Source organism: Schistocerca piceifrons, chromosome 6 (assembly GCF_021461385.2).
Source record: "Schistocerca piceifrons isolate TAMUIC-IGC-003096 chromosome 6, iqSchPice1.1, whole genome shotgun sequence".
Taxonomy (NCBI): Eukaryota; Metazoa; Arthropoda; class Insecta; order Orthoptera; family Acrididae; genus Schistocerca; species Schistocerca piceifrons.
The window spans coordinates 292,101,065-292,119,779 of NC_060143.1; the positions used below are offsets into that span (position 1 = coordinate 292,101,065).

The window sequence follows — 18,715 nt, forward strand, 5'->3', positions numbered from 1 at the left end:
GGTATGATGACTTTTTATATAGTTTACTTGACTATTTCTAAGAGTTTTGTATTTTGCATTACACAACTCATCTGACTACTATTTGGTGAGGCTTCTCAGTGTCCAAGAAATCACAGGTCCATGGTATTCTATAACAGCTCCTCCCACTATTGCAGCCAGTCAGTTACCCTGGAAACTGACTATCTGTCATATAGCTGTTACCAGCTTCAGCAAGGTGCATGCCAAGATTTCTGCCACTACTGTTCTTCCACACAGATTTCTAATACCTCTAAGAAAACCCTTACTTATTTGAATAAATTTGTGCTACAGCATTTCTTTCTTAATATTCCAAGCACTGGTTTTTCCCAAAAGAAAATCATACCATATTATATTATTACTGACTGGCCAGTGCACTTCCATACCACCTGATTTGGAATTTCTGCACACTAACAAATATATCAGTAACTTCAGTTTATCTTTTACATACTGCTGCATACGTTCCATGGCCTGTCAATATATCTTTCTCCTGGTAGATTGCTTGTATTTTAACTAAACACTTGGTGCACAACTGAGAAAATCTGTAAACTCTTCTTTCCATTGTTGTGTCCAAAGAACATTGCCATTATTACAGGAGCCTTGATATTCCCTATTTGACACAAGTTGCTCTCTGGTTTCATACACCTTGCTTCTTTAACTAGTACTCCGAGTGGCTCTGGAGTTCAGCAGTAAACTGTCACGCTATTTATTCATAGGTCTTGGGTTCAATACCTGGTCACCGCTAGGATTATTATCTGTCATATTACTTCTTTCACCTCTAGTACTAATAGTGAAAAATGTCAGGTAGCACATTGGTTTGGAGTCCATGTAGGCCCTCGTGTAAGTGGCTGAAAATGGCAGTTTGAACATAATGAAGGAAAGCAACAACATATCACTTCCAGTGGGACCATGCATTTTAAGTCACTGTGATGTTCAAACCAACCTTCGAGTTGACCTCAGCTTTAGCTTACTGTGCCCTCCAACTAAACTTCTAGGTTTCTTGGCAAGATTCGTAGAAAATAAATATGAGGGATAGATGTACCGGGCTGCAGAAGACTGAACTGTGACTCAGACCATTTTGTGATGAAATAAGACTTCAGGGAGAAACTGTCAATAACAAATGGCAACAGAATAAAAAAGAAGATTAACTAATACTGACAAACTGAAAATCTCTGATGAAGTAAAAAAATACCAAGTAACACAAAGCAGAAAGACGAGCAGTGAAGAGATTGCAGGAGTAGATGAAAGATGGAGAAGGATTGGAAAAGCCTTTAAAGATGCTGAAGAAGAAATAATAGGCATAAGAAGGAACAGAATAACCCAGGAATGAACTGACAAGAATTGCAGGTCAGCAATAGCGGAAAAGATCCGGGCAAGAAAAAAAGTGCTGCAGAGAGAAACTAGAAATAATTTGGAACAATATAGCGAATTAAGGAGAAGAGCTAACAAAGGGACAGAGTAAAATAAGAAATTTCTATCATGCTGTAGGCAAAATAAAGAGCAGATCCCAGCCAAAAATAATGGCATGCTCCAGTAAAGATGGGAAAATGATAAGAGAGGAAGAACAGATAGTAGGAGGACAAACAGGTTATTTCACAGATACACTAAATACAAGCCAAGAAGAAGAAGAAGAAGAAAAGACAGCTGCACAAGAGGAAAAAGTGGAGCTGGAAGTAGACAATGATGCCAACAAGGCAAGAAAGCCAAAACTACAAGGGGTCACCCAGGCTGTGCACAAGACGAAACACAACCAAACGCCTAGGGAAGACAGCATACTTCCTGAATTAATAACAGCTGGTGGAGAGGCTGTAATAAAGGAACCACACACATTAAAATCAGATATATGGGAAACAAACTATGCCAGACAAATGGAAAACTGGAATAATAATTGCCATTTATAAGAAAGGGGATAGAACAGCATGTGAAAAACCTAACACTGAAAACTATAGAGGTGTAACATTCTTAACCACAGCTTATAAGATCTTCAGAAGTATACTAAACAAAAGGATAGATGGTGGTGGTGGTTTTTGGGGGAAGGAGATCAGACAGCGAGGTCATCGGTCTCATCGGATTAGGGAAGGACGGGGAAGGAAGTCGGCCGTGCCCTTTGAAAGGAACCATCCCGGCATTTGCCTGGAGCGATTTAGGGAAATCACGGAAAACCTAAATCAGGATGGCCGGACGCGGGATTGAACTGTCGTCCTCCCGAATGCGAGTCCAGTGTCTAACCACTGCGCCACCTCACTCGGTACTAAACAAAAGGATAGAGAAGTGCGCAGAAGACATGCTAGGGGAATATCAGTGTGGCTTTTGACCAGACAGAGGAACAACTGATCAAATATTTGTGATAAGACAAATGGTGAAAAAGTTCTATGAATATGATATAGATCTGCATTTCCTATTCAATGACTTCAAACTAGCCTCCGACAGCACAAACCAGCAAGTAGAGTACTGGAAGAAGTTTGTGTACGAGGGGGGACCCAAAAGAAACCGGATTGTTGTCATAAAAAATTTATTGATGAACCTTTTTACAAAATTATTTCAGTCACCTTCAAAATACTCTCCATTACATGTGATGCACTTGTCAAGTCTCTTTTTCCCACTGTTGGAAGCATGTTTGGAACTCTTCAAGTTTGATATTGTCCAGTGCCCTTTGCGAAGCTGTTTTTACCGCCTCCACATTGTCATAACGCTCCCCTTTTAGCATTTTTTTCATTCGTGGATATAGGAAAAAGTCACAAACGGCTAGGTCCAGCGAATACGGAGCGTGGGGAACGACAGACCACCTCTGAGATGCCAAATAGTAGGTCACTCGTAAGGCTGTGTGTGCTGGAGCGTTGTCGTGATGCAGAAACCAGTCACCTGATCGCCAAGGTTTCAGGCGTTTCCTCCTCACATCCTCTCGCAGACGCCTTAAAACATCCAAGTAAAAGTGCTGGTTAACGGTCTGGCCAGGGGGGTACGAACTCCTGATGCACAATTCCACAAACATCAAAAAAGACAATGATCATCGTCTTCACATTTGACCTCACTTGCCTTGCTTTTTTTGGTCTGGGTCATATCCATAACACCAACTCTCATCCCCTGTAATGACTTTGTTCAAGAAGTTAGTTTGGATCATGTGCAATCTCTGTTTTCAAGTCTTGACACACATTCATGCGGATGGTTTTTGCTCCTGTGTGAGAAGGCGTGGAACAAATTTAACAGCAACACGTCTCATGTGCAAATCCTCACTCAAAATCCGCTGACAGGAGCTCCAACTGATTCCTGTCTCTGCTGAAATTTGGTCGATCATTTGGCAACGATCCTCATTGATCTTTTGGCGGACCTTTTCAATGTTCTCCCCATTCCGCGATGTTGAAGGGCGTCCAGAACGAGCTTGGTCTTCAACACACACCACGCCACGTTTAAAACGCCCCAACCACTCGAAAACCTGTGTGCGGCTCATAGTGTCCTCCTGGAATGCTTCCTGAAGCATTTGGTGTGTCTCCGTTGCAGTTTTTTTATGCAGGAAACAAAATTTCACACACACTCTTTGTTCTTTTAAAGTTGCCATAACGACTTCGCAGAGGTAACCTGCCAACAGTTAGAGAAACACAATGCCCACACTTGCACGTTCAGCTCTGCACTGACGCCCGTCTGCATAGCTGTTTCATGAAGGTCTCTACTAACACCATCTATCGTAAGAACCCTGCACTATGTCTACAAGTGGCAGCGCCCTCGGAGTCCGGTTTCTTTTGGGTCCCCCCTCGTATGTGCTAAAGTAATAAGATTAATCAGAGCGACAATGACAGAGACAAGAGCAAAAGAACAAGTGAAAGCTTTGGCTTTGATAAAGGTGTGAAGCAAAGTGATAGTATCTCCACTGCACTATTCAATATAGCCCTGCATAGTTTGTTAAACAAAATCAACAAAAGAGGCACCATATTTATGAAAACTATGTGCATATACTGATGACATTGTTATAGAAGGAAGAAATATCAATACACTTCCAGAAACATACTGGCCAATGGAAACAGAAGCATTAAGAACTGGCCTCATAGTAAATGAAGAAAATATATTGTAATATCACAATCTGAGGCAAGAAGAACCCATAAAGAACCTAAACATCAAAGGAGAATACTTTAAAGGAGTGTCTTCTTTTAACTACTTGGGAGCTGTAATAACAAATGGTAACAGCATTTGAAAGGCAATAAGAGAAAGAATACAAGCAGGAAACAGAGCCTATTTTGCAAATATGCAACTTTTCACAAATAGCCTTGTTACAAGAAAAACAAAAATACTCTGATCATGTGATAAACATTCAGGGTGTCCTCCCCCTCCAATCTCATTTGACATGCCTGTTCCTCGCAATGCATCTGAACTGCAGTCAGTACTAGGCAAGATGACGTACTACAATCGGTTCATACCGAATGCTGCTCAGATCGTGGCTCCATTGCATCACTTGCATCAGAAAAATGTGCCTTTCATGTCGACCAAAGAGTGTCACAATGCATTTCAGAAACTCAAAAATGCCTTGATCAGTGACAGATGTTTAGCGCATTTTTACCCTGCCAAGCCAGTAGTTCTGCAAGTCGATGCTTCTTCCTACAGAATCAGCCCTGTGCTTTCGTGCAGAACTGGTGCACAAGACAGATCTATTGTTTTTGTGCCAGAGTTGTTAAATCAAACCCAGTGCCGTTATTCTCGAACAGAAAAAGAGGCTCTGGCTATTGTGTAAGGTGTGACTCAATTCCATCAAGTATGGCTGCAAGTTCTTTTTACTGACAGATCACAAGCCTTTGCAGTTCCTGTTTCAACGTTCAAAGCCAGTTCCTACACACATTGTTAAAAAAAATTGCAACATTGGGCTTTGTTCCTTTCGCAGTATCAGTTCGAAATTGTGTACAGACCTGTGACAAAGCAGATGCCCTATCTTGCCTTACAAATGGCCCAGACTGATTTTGATATATCTGCCGCATCCTGCTGCCAAATCAATGTGCAGAACTCTGAATTGCTGAAATCTCTTCCCTTTCACAACAGAAAAATTGCACACGCCACGGAAGCAAACACAGATCTCTTGGGAAATTGTTCGCACTATACAGTTAGTGTGATGGCACTGCACTTGGCAGGGCATGGATACCCATATTGAACAGATGACATCACAGTGTTACGCAAGTGTGAAAAACCAATTTGCTCTGCCACAGGCGTTCTCAGCTTGGCCTAAGACTCAATCCGCATGGCAATGAGTGCACATAAACTTTGCAGGACCACTTTGGAACATTCACTGGCTCATAGTGGTAGACTCTTTTAGCTAGGTTTCCCTTTGCAGTGCCTATGGCTTCTACCACATCGCTTAGTGCCATTCAAGCATTGTCCTCCATATTTTGCATAGCTCACTTCACGTATTTTTGAACAGTTTTGTGAATGAAATGGCATTCGACATCAAACAAGTGCTCCGTTTCACCCCCAGTTCAACAGCAAAGCAGAACATTTCATAAGCACTTTTAAACAACAGATGGCCTAGCTTGGCAACACCCAGACACAGGACCAAGTGCTGCAACTCTTTCTTGCATCCTATCGCTCCCACCCACGAGACGGACCATCACCAGCGGAACTTCTGTATGGATGCGGCCATCAGATGCTGCTACACTTGCTACACCCACTACAGCTGCCAGTGGCATCAATGGTTGTGTTATTTGACCTGATAATAACTGGCAATCAACTCAGCTGAACTAATGTACCTTCCTTGATAGAATTTCGTTAACAAATCATCTATAGATATAGGTCTGTCTCTATATGTTTGCTTAAAGTATAACACTAGCTACCATTTTCTGATTTCCTTATATACTGCTGTTCTTAAACTTTTGGGAACTGAGTAAGATTTGCAAAAAAAGGCTTCATAGTCGACATTCGCTCCAGGTTTTTCAGAAAATACGTTCCTTTATTTCATTAAGATCATATGAAAATCTCTTGTTCTTCAGTTAATAGGTCAGATACCTGAGAGTTAATCTTTATTTGTTCCCAATACCCTTGCAGATTTTCTGTTTCTTTATCATCATCCACTAACAGAGCTGTGGCAACTAGTAATAAATCCCTATTAGTTAATAATTTACTTATTTTAAATGGTGTAATGTGATTAGAGCCTTCCTTGGTCCAGTATAACATGATCGTAAACTAAGTTTTACTTTTATATTTTAATAATCAGTCTAGGCCAAACAGTACCTGTAGGTTCACATGGGGTACTATTAACACAGTCCACACAAATTCAACAGCTCGTATCTCTAATGACATCCGAGTTTCCTCTTTAAGTTGTTTTCCTTTACTACCTGCTATTTCTACAATATATGGTCCTGTTACTGGTAATGCGGGACACTTATTCCTATTTCTAAGAGTGAGCAGGTATTCGTGTGAAATTTTGTTTCCTAGATCTATATAAATATCTACGTTTATATGTGATACCTTTGCCTCAAGCACTGGTTTTAATTGCTCTTCCTCTTCTATATTACCTTCTTGTGATAACCATTTTCTTGTAGGTATTGAATGAGTGAATTCAATTAATTATTCATTGTACAGGCCTACAATAGTTTTGATAAATCCTAGACATTGGCCCATGTCCCAAGATGTGATACTAGTATTGGATAATTATTTGTACCTGTACTTTGGTTGACATCCTGTTTTACCAGTGCCGATGGTGTTTGAGTCACTGATTATAAAAACGTGTGAATTATTCCTTTCACTATTACAGTAGAACTTACTCAAAACAGAAGTGCCTGGGACTAAAATAATTTTCCAAATTCAACAGGTTTCCGGATTACACAAAACTCAATGGGCTACGTAAAATTTGTCAAGTATCAGGCACAAAAGTACAGTAAAAATTTATAATTATGCATATACTGTATTTACGTACCTTGATTCCAGCATACTAGATGTTCATTTACCGTATATTGAACAACAGAACACTTGACTATTACACTAATTGATAAATAACATGGCATTTCTATATTTTTACTCAAACTTTAAATTCGTTTATTATTGTATGTACATACATATTATTACCATGTTTATTTGCTTTCCATTTCACTTTTTTCACCACATGTCAAGGAGGGGAAACTTGTTTTAATTCCATGTTCAAAATTGTTTTTTATAGTCAATTTTTTGCACCATACAATAGTTCCAACAACTTGGGAGAATTTGTGTGTGCTGCAAATGGCATAACATTGTTTCTGCATGCAATGGCTTCTTCAGACGTGTTAATTTTTCTAGGGATATATTTTGCTCCTGCTCCTCCTCTTCTTCTTTTTCTTCTTCATCATCCTCTGTGTTGCAGATTTCTTTTAGATTTGTTGCTGAAGTGAAAGTGGGGTGAGTTGAAAGAAAGTCATCACTTTGAATGTAATCATCAGCACTACATGAAATGTTTCACATTTTCATTAATTCAGCGATTGCTGTTGCATTTTCTTGAGTTTCGATGGCCAAACAAGCATCTTGTTCTTGACCCCCAAACACCACTTTGTTGAAGCACATGGTGATAGTTTCAGGCTTTATTTCCTTTACTGCCAAGCCAATTCAATTTACTGCATCCAGGACAGAAACTGACCATGCAAGAGCAAACACACTTTTGGCTTCTTCAACATTTAAGAATAAGAAATTGTATCAGTAATCGCCTATAAGGACACCTGAATGTGTAAATAACACCCTAGTCCATGGGTTGTGTGAGGCAGGTTTAACCTGGAGGGAACCAAGCCAATTTCACGTTTGATAATGTTACTTTCGGGTGACAGGTTGCATTGTCTAGAAAAAGAGAACTTAGCGATTTCATTTCTTCGTTTTTGGCATTGAAAGAGCGCAGCCATTCTTCCATAAGACCACTCATCATCCACGCCTTTTTATTGCTTCACCATGTGAATGGAATGTTACTGACGTTTATGTTTTTGAAACAATGCAGTTGTGCTGCCTTTCCAATCGCCAGTGGCTTCTCTATTTCACCTAACACGTTTTCACACAGCAGTACAGTGAGTCTTTCCTTGGACATTTTCCTATTGGTGCACTTTTCACTTCAAATTGCTACCAATTTTGAAGACAGCATGCAATAAAGTAGTCCCATTTCATCGGCACTGAACACATTTTTTGGGTCATAATTCAAAATGAAGTTGGACAGTATTGTCTTCCATTCTGTTGCTACACCTTCCTGCACATCCTTGGCTTCCCCACACACTTCATTCAACACGATGTTGTGCCTAGCTTTGAAACTGTCCAGCCATCCTGTGGATGCCTTAAACTCCATAGTTCCAAGTTCTTTAGGAACTTTCAGAGCCTCACTCTGCAACATGGGTCCAGACAAAGGTAAGTTTTTTTGCCCGCGCACTTACAGACCATTCGCACACAATTTCATTAATTTCTTTATTTCCGGTCTTCTTTGCCTTTCTTTACATCTGCCCATTCCCTTTCATCCAAATCTTATCCTTGTTTCTTAAAGTCTCATAAATTTCTGTTTGTCCACCCCTGGTAGCTGAGTGGTCAGCACGACGAAATGTCATACCTAACAGCCCGGGTTTGAATCGCGGCTGGGGCGGAGATTTTCTCCACACAGGGACTGGGTGTTGTGTTGTCCTTACCACCATCATTTCATCCTCATCAACATGCAAGTCACCGAAGTGGCATCAACTCTAAAGACTTGCACCAGGCGACCGGTCTACCCGACAAGAGGTCCTAGCCACATGGCATTTCCATTTCCAATTTCTGTTTTACAGCATTTGGAACACAACATAATTTTGCACACAAAGAGTTTGTCTTTCTCACTCGCCTTGATTACATTAATCTTTTCGTTAAGTGTTAACAACGCATACCGTTTATTTGACATCATGTTACTGTATCTCTTAAAGTGCTACTAGTCAACTGAAACTGGCAGAAAATAATGACCTTGCTGGGTAAAACCATTGTTTAATGGAACAATACCCACCTCTTTCACTGCACACACTGCAGCAGAGTGTTGGTAGAGGTGCAACAATGTTCCTGTATGCACCGATGTGCGTCAATAATGAGGAAAACGAGAGAGCTCACAAACAGAGCGCTGACGAATGAACCATTTGCTTTGATGTACTGTACTGACATTGAGCGTAACTTATACGTTGTTTCACAGAGCAGCGCAGTTTTTGGTCCACACCAGCAGCACCGCACTGCGCTGAACATCTTTTCTTGGATGTGCGCTGTTTAACAGAGGTGTCCAAAGTAATGTCATGGCGGAGTCATGAATAACTAATGAACTGTAATACAATAGTTTTGTATAGGCTTTTTCCGCGTTATACAATAAATTATTAAGTAGACTATGTGATCAAAAGTATCCGGACTCCCCCAAAAACATATGTTTATCATATTAGGTGCATAGTGCTACCAGCTACTGCCATGTACTCCTTATCAGTGACCTCAGTAGTAATTAGACCTCGTGAGAGAGCAGAATGGGACGCCCACAGGACTCATGAATTTCGAATGTGGTCAGGTGATTTGGTGACACTTGTGCCATATGTCTGTAAGCTAAATTTCCACACTCCTAAACATTCCTAGATCCACTGTTTCCATTGTGATGGCGAAGTGGAAATGTGAAGGGACGTGTACAGCACAAAAGCGTACAGGCCGATCTCATCTGTTGACTGACAGATACCGCCGACAGTTGAAGAGGGTCATAATGTGTAATAAGCAGACATCTATCCAGACCATCCCACAGGAATTCCAAACTGCTTCAGAATCCACTGCAAGTACTATGACAGTAAGGTGGGACGTGAGAAAACTCGGACTTCATGGTTGCGCGGCTGCTCATAAGCCACACATCACGCCGGTAAATGACTAACAATGCCTCTCTCAGTGTAAGGAGCGTAAACATTGGGCAGTTGAACAGTGGAAAAACGTGTGGAGTGATGAATCACGGTACCCAATGTGGGGATCCGATGGCAGAGTGTGAGTATGGCGAATGCCCGGTTAACATCATCTGCCAGTGTCTTTAGTGCCAGCAGGAAAATTTGGGGACGGTGGTGTTATGATGTGGTCAGGTTTTTCATGGAGGGAGCTTGCACCCCTTGTTGTTTTGCATGGCACTAACACAGCAAAGGTCTACACTGATGATTTAAGCTCCTTCTTGCTTCCCACTGTTGAAGAGCAATTCAGGGATGGCGACTGCATCTTTCAACACGATTGAGCACCTGTTCATAATGCACGGCCTATGGTGGAGTGGTTACATGACAATAACATCCCTGTAATGGACTGGCCAGCACAGAGTCCTGGCCTGAACCCTACAGAACACCTTGGGAATGTTTTGGAACTCCGACTTCATACCAGGCCTCACCGACCAACATCAATACCTCTCCTCAGTGCAGCACTCCATGAAAAATGGGCTGCCATTTCCAAACAAACCTCCCAGCACCCGATTTAATGTATGCCTGCGAGAGTGGAAGCTGTCATCAAGACTAAAGGTGGGCAAACACCATATTGAATTCCAGCATTACCGATGGAGGGCGTCACAAACTTTTAAGTCATATTCAGCCAGATGTCTGGATACTTTTGATCACATAGTGTATGTTCTAAGCTTTGCTTTCCCTTTCTGCATTAGGCACATTCCACTTATACAAAAAATCAGCATACAGAAGCGCACTGAATGCGTCGGGACTGAAATACTTGTACGGTTTGGGCAGATTTCCGAATTATACATGTGCCGATTTGAGCAAGTTTTACTGTATTTCTCTTTCTATTGCAATCATTATTTGGTCTCCTATCTATACAACAAAAATTACTTCTTTTTCTTCCTGGAAAATTTAGATATGTAACATTCCACCTCGTTTCCTGCATTCAGATTTTCTGCATGATTAAAATCGCCCCTCTTTCTTTATTCGGGGTATCGAAACCTACAAATACCAATAACTGTTCTGTATTAGTCCACCCACTATATATTTCTTTACTTGCAAAATAATGCAATCTCCTTACCAGCACTTGAACCAAATTTTTTTCATCTAGTGGGTTATCTAAATACTAAATACTTAGATCTAGTCAGATGCCACTCAGTGTGCTTCTTATATGTACCCCATGAACCATTATGGTACTTAGGATCTAATAACTGTAGCATAAGTTTTTCTTGTGAACCAATATTTTCTCTTACATTTTTCCTGAAAGTCTTCCCACGATTTAAATTCCTCTGAATGAGCTGTTCTCCATTCTGCTGCATCAGTTAATAAATGTCATAGCCCAATTTTTTTATTTTATTTTTTAAGTAGCATCCCATTTCTGAAGCATAGATCGAGAAAATACTCTTAAGAAATATGTCAGGCATACTTCTCCTTCTGGCTTAAACTTTGGAAATTGCTTAGCACAACTAACTCTGTTTCCTATTTGTAATTTTTCTAATAATTTTGGTGATAATCCTATGTTAGATGTAGCTATTTTCCATCCAAGTTCATGTCCAGTGTCTTCTAATTCTTTCCACAACTTCTGGACCTCACTCTTATTACATATATATAACAATGCTCAACTATTTCCATTTTGAACTCCTGAGGTAAGCTACCTGAGGTTTCTTCTAATTTGAAAATTCTGTCTTTTTTGTGGCTAAGTCAGCTAATTTTTTAATTACTTGGAGATAGCTCCCCTAGTTTATCTGCTTGACTTTTGCTACTTTTTCTAATGCTTTAAGTTTATCTAGAATTTCCGCTAATATTGTGCTATCCATGCTTCTGGTTGTGATGGACATGTAATCCAAACTACAGTACCACTTAAAACTTATATCATTTTAAAAACCTTTGTCATTTATCAATGTATTTACACCCAATGTTATTCAACACTGACTGTGAACAATTAGTTCCAATTAAATAACTACACACACACACACACACACACACACACACACACACACACGACAGCATCAGCAGGGTGCCACAGCAACTGGTAAGGCAAATTAGGTAAGCTGTACAGTGTATCACCTCCAGAATGTGTATATCTGTGTGTGTGTGTGTGTGTGTGTGTGTGTGTGTGTGTGTGTGTGTGTGTTCTTGGGACATAAATCATGAGAAGATAAGCCAACTGCAGACAAGATTTTCGGTAAGCAGTTTCAATGATGCTGTGATGGCTTTCGAGGGCAACACTTCATCACTTTGCAGTTGGTGGCAATGCAGCAGACTACAGCAGTGGCTACACAACAACTGTCCGAGACTGTGCCACCCACCCACCCACCCACCCACACCCACACACACACACACACACACACACACACACAAAATAGCATCAGCAGGGTGCCACAGCAGCTGGTATGGCAAATTAGGTAAGCTGTACAGTGTATCACCTCCAGAATGTGTGTGTGTGTGTGTGTGTGTGTGTGTGTGTGTGTGTGTGTGTGTGTGTGTGGCACAGTCTCGGACAGTTGTTGTGTAGCCACTGCTGTAGTCTGCTGCATTGCCACCAACTGCAAATTGATGAAGTGTTGCCCTCGAAAGCCATCACAGCCTCATTGAAACTGCTTACTGAAAATCTTCTCTGCAGTCGGCTTATCTTCTCATGATTTATGTGCCAAGAACATACTCCAACACGGGAATAATATTAGTTGTTGACCTGATTGCTATGGCCAACAGGTATTCCTTTTGTTAAAGATCGTGACAATCTAAATTGTTTGGGTTTAATTAAAGTCACAATCCCTTTAGTTTCAATAGTGTTGCTGCTGTTTGCACCATTACAACGTATGTGCTTATGATACAGTTCTTGATGGCTTGTTTATTTCTGTCGCCCTATGCAACATCGGACATCTGACTGTTTTTCATAAAATTTCAATTTTAATTTCTTGTTTAGTTTTAATTTCTTGTCATAGCTCTTATTTTATTTCCTCTTGTGTTATCTTTCACTTAGGACATAACATGAGATGTTTTTCTTGTTGTGGGTTCATTTTAAGGATCGATATATTGGGAGATGCCAAGTCTTTACTCATTCCCTGTAGTAACAGTTACCTTATTTTCTGAATTTCCTGGTAATTGTCTTGTTTTCTCTTGATGTTGTGGCCTTGCTATGCAGTGCCATGAATCTGACTGCCGACTTCTTTTCCAATTGCAGAGGGGCAGAGAACTTATACATTTAAACAATTCACTGTGAAATCACCCGGTTTCCATAATTCTTCTGAATTCTATTAAGTTCTCAACTCACAATACCTGATAACTAACAAAGATTTTCAGACATGCATGATGCTTCAATACTTGATGAAATCCACAAGTCCATAATTAATACAAGATAACACAGCATAGAGTCTATATAACAACATTCATTTTTCTATCGTCCTCAACCACTGTTGTCAGGCCCCTTCCTCCTTTGGAGTCCACAGCACCCCCAAAATATCACTGCAAAGTGCAAGTGACCCCTCACTAACCAGTCCAAATTACACATCCGTCGTCGCTTTCTGCACTGTTCCTGCATTTTTCTTTCTCATATCCGCATGTAAATTCCAACAAACCCGGGCACAGTAGATGCTCTCTATGCTACTACTAATTAAAGTCATGGTTTTCACACACACATTTTGTCATCAGTCTAGTAAAAGGAAAATGATATGTGTTGCTGTGCTTTATAGTAACATATAGTAACATATACCACTTCCCCCATGAACCATGGACCTTGCCGTTGGTGGGGAGGCGTGCGTGCCTCAGCGATACAGATGACCGTACCGTAGGTGCAACCACAACGGAGGGGTATCTGTTGAGAGGCCAGACAAACATGTGGTTCCTGAAGAGGGGCAGCAGCCTTTTCAGTAGTTGCAGGGGCAACAGTCTGGATGATTGACTGATCTGGCCTTGTAACATTAACCAAAACGGCCTTGCTGTGCTGGTACTGCGAACGGCTGAAAGCAAGGGGAAACTACAGCCGTAATTTTTCCCGAGGACATGCAGCTTTACTGTATGATTAAATGATGATGACGTCCTCTTGGGTAAAATATTCCGGAGGTAAAATAGTCCCCCATTCGGATCTCCGGGCGGGGACTACTCAAGAGGACGTCGTTATCAGGAGAAAGAAAACTGGCATTCTACGGATCGGAGCGTGGAATGTCAGATCCCTTAATCGGGCAGGTCGGTTAGAAAATTTAAAAAGGGAAATGGATAGGTTAAAGTTAGATATAGTGGGAATTAGTGAAGTTCGGTGGCAGGAGGAACAAGACTTTTGGTCAGGTGATTACAGGGTTATAAATACAAAATCAAATAGGGGTAATGCAGGAGTAGGTTTAATAATGAATAAAAAAAATAGGAGTGCGGGTTAGCTACTACAAACAGCATAGTGAACGCATTATTGTGGCCAAGATAGACACAAAGCCCATGCCTACTACAGTAGTACAAGTTTATATGCCAACTAGCTCTGCAGATGACGAAGAAATTGATGAAATGTATGACGAGATAAAAGAAATTATTCAGGTAGTGAAGGGAGACGAAAATTTAATAGTCATGGGTGACTGGAATTCGTCAGTAGGAAAAGGAAGAGAAGGAAACATAGTAGGTGAATATGGATTGGGGGGAAGAAATGAAAGAGGAAGCCGCCTTGTAGAATTTTGCACAGAGCATAACTTAATCATAGCTAACACTTGGTTCAAGAATCATAAAAGAAGGTTGTATACCTGGAAGAATCCTGGAGATACTAATAGGTATCAGATAGATTATATAATGGTAAGACAGAGATTTAGGAACCAGGTTTTAAATTGTAAGACATTTCCAGGGGCAGATGTGGATTCTGACCACAATCTATTGGTTATGAACTGCAGATTGAAACTGAAGGAACTGCAAAAAGGTGGGAATTTAAGGAGATGGGACCTGGCTAAACTGAAAGAACCAGAGGTTGTAGAGAGTTTCAGGGAGAGCATAAGGGAACAATTGACAGGAATGGGGGAAAGAAATACAGTAGAAGACGAATGGGTAGCTCTGACGGATGAAGTAGTGAAGGCAGCAGAGGATCAAGTAGGTAAAAAGACGAGGGCTAATAGAAATCCTTGGGTAACAGAAGAAATATTGAATTTAATTGATGAAAGGAGAAAATATAAAATTGCAGTAAATGAAGCAGGCAAAAAGGAATACAAACGTCTCAAAAATGAGATCGACAGAAAGTGCAAAATGGCTAAGCAGGGATGGCTAGAGGACAAATGTAAGGATGTAGAGGCTTGTCTCACTAGGGGTAAGATAGATACTGCCTACAGGAAAATTAAAGAGACCTTTGGAGAGAAGAGAACCACTTGTATGAATATCAAGAGCTCAGATGGCAACCCAGTTCTAAGCAAAGAAGGGAAGGCAGAAAGGTGGAAGGAGTATATAGAGGGTTTATACAAGGGCGATGTACTTGAGGACAATATTATGGAAATGGAAGAGGATGTAGATGAAAATGAAATGGGAGATACGATACTGCGTGAAGAGTTTGACAGAGCACTGAAAGACCTGAGTGGAAACAAGGCCCCGGGAGTAGACAACATTCCATTAGAACTACTGATGGCCTTGGGAGAGCCAGTCATGACAAAACTCTACCATCTGGTGAGCAAGATGTATGAGACAGGCGAAATACCCACAGACTTCAAGAAGAATATAATAATTCCAATACCAAAGAAAGCAGGTGTTGACAGATGTGAAAATTACCGAACTATCAGTTTAATAAGTCACAGCTGCAAAATACTAACGCGAATTCTTTATAGACGAATGGAAAAACTGGTAGAAGCGGACCTCGGGGAAGATCAGTTTGGATTCCGTAGAAATGTTGGAACACGTGAGGCAATACTAACCTTATGACTTATCTTAGAAGAAAGATTAAGAAAAGGCAAACCTACGTTTCTAGCATTTGTAGACTTAGAGAAAGCTTTTGACAATGTTAACTGGAATACTCTCTTTCAAATTCTGAAGGTGGCAGGGGTAAAATACAGGGAGCGAAAGGCTATTTACAATTTGTACAGAAACCAGATGGCAGTTATAAGAGTCGAGGGGCATGAAAGGGAAGCAGTGGTTGGGAAAGGAGTGAGACAGGGTTGTAGCCTCTCCCCGATGTTATTCAATCTGTATATTGAGCAAGCAGTAAAGGAAACAAAAGAAAAATTCGGAGTAGATATTAAAATTCATGGAGAAGAAGTAAAAACTTTGAGGTTCGCCGATGACATTGTAATTCTGTCAGAGACAGCAAAAGACTTGGAAGAGCAGTTGAACGGAATGGACAGTGTCTTGAAAGGAGGATATAAGATGAACATCAACAAAAGCAAAACAAGGATAATGGAATGTAGTCAAATTAAATCGGGTGATGCTGAGGGGATTAGATTAGGAAATGAGACACTTAAAATAGTAAAGGAGTTTTGCTATTTAGGGAGTAAAATAACTGATGATGGTCGAAGTAGAGAGGATATAAAATGTAGACTGGCAATGGCAAGGAAATCGTTTCTGAAGAAGAGAAATTTGTTAACATCGAGTATAGATTTAAGTGTCAGGAAGTCGTTTCTGAAAGTATTTGTATGGAGTGTAGCCATGTATGGAAGTGAAACATGGACGATAACCAGTTTGGACAAGAATAGAATAGAAGCTTTCGAAATGTGGTGCTACAGAAGAATGCTGAAGATAAGGTGGGTAGATCACGTAACTAATGAGGAGGTATTGAATAGGATTGGGGAGAAGAGAAGTTTGTGGCACAACGTGACTAGAAGAAGGGATCGGTTGGTAGGACATGTTTTGAGGCATCAAGGGATCACAAATTTAGCATTGGAGGGCAGCGTGGAGGGTAAAAATCGTAGAGGGAGACCAAGAGATGAATACACTAAGCAGATTCAGAAGGATGTAGGTTGCAGTAGGTACTGGGAGATGAAGAAGCTTGCACAGGATAGAGTAGCATGGAGAGCTGCATCAAACCAGTCTCAGGACTGAAGACCACAAAAAAAAAAAAAAAAAAAATACCACTACAACACACACACACACACACACACACACACACACACACACACACGATGACTGCCTTTGGTCACTGCAGCCAGACTGTGGACAGCAACTGCACCTGATGGGAGCAGCAATCTACTGAGGATAAGGAGGAGTAGCACTGTATGAGAAGGGTTGGTGTAGAGCTGCTTGTGGGAGTGTGCAGGGACGATGTGGAGACAGGGTAGGTATGCTAAGTGCAGTTGAGTGGTTTGGGATGGAGAGGGAGGAGAGGAGGGGGGGGGGGGAGGGGAAGAGAGCGGAAGGGAGATAAACGGAGAATGGGGAAAAAACTAGTCGGTGCACTGGTCGAATAGAAAGCTGCATAGTACTGGAGAGAGAGCAGAGATGGGGATGGGGATGGGGGATAGGGATTAGCAAAGACTGAGGCCAGCGGGTCACAGAAATGTAGGATAGTTGCCTACCTGCACAATTCAGAAAAGCTGCATTGGTAGGAAGGAACTAGATGCGACAGGCTGTCAAGCAATAATTGAAGTGAAGTATTTTGTGTTGGGCAGCATGTCTCGCAACAGGGTGGTCCAGCTGCCTCTGATCAAAAAAAAAAAGTGTTTCCACTGTAGGGACCAAGAGAAGGAGAGGAAGTCTTCTGATGAATCCATCATGACTGAATTTGAGCGTGGGGCAAAAGGTAAACAGCTGGACCACCCAGTTGCTGAATGTTCTGCTCAACATGATAGGCTTCACTTTAATGACTGCTTGACAGCCTGCACAATCTGGATTATTCCTACTAGCACCAGCTTTTCTGAATCGTGCAAAAACACTTTTGGCTTGTTTCAACTTTGGTGGCACCAGCTGCACCGGTATTGAGGCTAGGTGTCTCAGTAGAGTGTAAACAAACTGAAGTACAAAGTGGGGAATGGAAGAAATTGGTCACTTTTTGGGTGTCTATGCTACGCATAGGTTTTTGTGGAGTTTTAATGATGCTGATTATAAGAAATGTGTTTCAAAATGAGTATTAGGGTTTTAAAGCTTCATAGGCCCACAGCTTGTGGTAGCGTTCTCGCTTACTGCACATGGGGTCCCGGGTTTGATTACAGGCGGGGTCAAGAATTCTCCCTGCCTTGAGATGACTGGGTGTTGGTGTGTCGTTGTCTTCATCATCATCATCATCATCATCATCATCATCATCATTCGTCCCCATTATGGTCAGAGGAAGGCAATGGCAAACCACCTCCGCTAGGACCTTGTCTAGTTGGCAGTGCGGGTCTCCCACATTGCCCCTACGCTCCTCGGAGTATTGGACATCATAATCACCATTTATTATATTCACCTTGCTTTATTTACAATTGTATCAAATGAAGGAGTAACTCATCAAACAGCTTTGTTTGTATACCTGCACTGCTTCCTGCATCTTCTGTTACAAAGTGCTAGTAGCAAAGATGCAAACTAATGAACAGAAAGCTTTTTGTACTTCAGTTCGCAAGGTCTGAATCTGTTGTTACAGTGAAACATATGTTCCATTGTAATCTTGCAAGTGGTAATATCTGTACATGGTATCAACAGTTTGAAGATACCGGCTATCTTTGCAAAGAGAAGAATATGGGATGATAAAGGGTGACTGGAGGCGTTGAATGAGTGACAGAGTGTTCCATGAATAGCCCCAAGAAATAAGATTGGAAGACTAGTCATGAATTAGCAATTTTAGTGATGTCTGTGTGGAGACTTAATGAGACTTATTAGTTTCTCCATGTTGGATGATGCTAAGTCTACATCTGTTGTTCAATTAATGAAATCTGCTCTATTGCTTAATCAGAACTTTACTGAGTCCA

At 41.1% G+C, this 18,715-nt stretch overlaps 1 protein-coding gene across 2 annotated transcripts in view; it reads right to left on the reverse strand.

Annotated features, from left to right (window-relative positions):
- The window catches only part of LOC124802989 (flap endonuclease 1), a 79,358-nt gene that overhangs the window by 25,309 nt on the left and 35,334 nt on the right, over positions 1-18,715 (reverse strand). The window lies entirely within an intron of this gene.